Source organism: Chrysoperla carnea, unplaced genomic scaffold, assembly GCF_905475395.1.
Source record: "Chrysoperla carnea unplaced genomic scaffold, inChrCarn1.1, whole genome shotgun sequence".
In the NCBI taxonomy this organism is placed as follows: domain Eukaryota; kingdom Metazoa; phylum Arthropoda; class Insecta; order Neuroptera; family Chrysopidae; genus Chrysoperla; species Chrysoperla carnea.
In genome coordinates, this window is record NW_025408240.1 from 222,380 (window position 1) to 224,176 (window position 1,797).

The window sequence follows — 1,797 nt, forward strand, 5'->3', positions numbered from 1 at the left end:
AAGTAAGTCAAAATGTATACATAGAGGTCCTTTATGACTGGACTAAGTATAATTAAGCCAAAATGATCAAATTTCCCATTTTTCGACAGAAAAAACATTTTTTGAAATTTTTCGATTTTTCAACATGAGAGTCAGGACTATACAAATCATTGAAATTTTGATCCAAGTAAGTCATTTTTGAAAAAACATTTTTTGAAAATTTTCGATTTTTCAACATAAGTTTCAGGACTAAAAAAATCATTGAAATTTTGATCCAAGTAAGTCAAAATGTATACATAAAGGTCCTTTATGACTGGACTAAGTAGAAATAAGCCAAAAATGATCAAATTTGACATTTTTCGATAGAAAAAACATTTTTTGAAAATTTCCGATTTTACAACTAGAATGTCATGACTATACAAATCATTGAAATATTGATCCAAGTAAGTCAAAATGTATACAAAGAGGTCCTTTATGACTAGATTAAGTATAAATAAGCAAAAAATGATCAAATTTGACATTTTTCGATAGTAAAAACCTTTTTTGAAAATTTCCGATTTTACAACTAAAATGTCATGACTATACAAATCATTGAAATTTTGATCCAAGTAAGTCAAATTGTATACAAAGAGGTATTTTATGACTGGACTAAGTAGAAATAAGCCAAAAATGATCAAATTTGACATTTTTCGAAAGAAAAAATTTTTTGAAAATTTTCGATTTTTCAACTAGAATGTCATGACTATACAAATCATTGAAATTTTGATCCAAGTAAGTCAAAATGCATACATAGAGGTCCTTTATGATTGGACTAAGTATAAATAAGCCAAAATGATCAAATTTGACATTTTTCGATAGAAAAAACATTTTTTGAAAATTTTCGATTTTTCAACATGAGAGTCATGACTATACAAATCATTGAAATTTTGATCCAAGTAAGTCAAAATGTAAACATAGAGGTCCTTTATGACTGGACTAAGTAAAAATAAGCCAAAAATGATCAAATTTGACATTTTTCGATAGAAAAAACATTTTTTGAAAATTTTCGATTTTTCAACTAGAATGTCATGACTATACAAATCATTGAAATTTTGATCCAAGTAAGTCAAAATGTATACATAGAGGTCCTTTATGACTGGCCTAAGTAGAAATAAGCCAAAAATGAACAAATTTGACATTTTTCGATAGAAAAAACATTTTTTGAAAATTTTCGATTTTTCAACTAGAATGTCATGACTATACAAATCATTGAAATTTTGATCCAAGTAAGTCAAAATGTATACAAAGAGGTCCTTTATGGCTGGACTAAGTATAAATAAGCCAAAATGATCAAATTTGACATTTTTCGATAGAAAAAACATTTTTTGAAAATTTTCGATTTTTCAACATGAGAGTCATGACTATTCAAATCATTGAAATTTTGATCCAAGTAAGTCAAAATGTAAACAAAGAGGTCCTTCATGACTGGACTAAGTATAAATAAGCCAAAAATGATCAAATTTCACATTTTTCGATAGAAAAAACATTTTTTGAAAATTTTCGACTTTTCAACAAGAATGTCATGGTTATACAAATCATTGAAATTTTGATCCAAGTAAGTCAAAATGTATACATAGAGGTCCTTTATGACTGGACTAAGTATAAATAAGCCAAAAATGATAAAATTTGACATTTATCGATAGAAAAAACATTTTTGAAAATTTTCGATTTTACAACATGAGAATCATGACTATACAAATCATTGAAATATTGATCCAAGTAAGTCAAAATGTATACATTGAGGTCCTTTATGACTGGAGTAAGTATAAATAAGCCAAA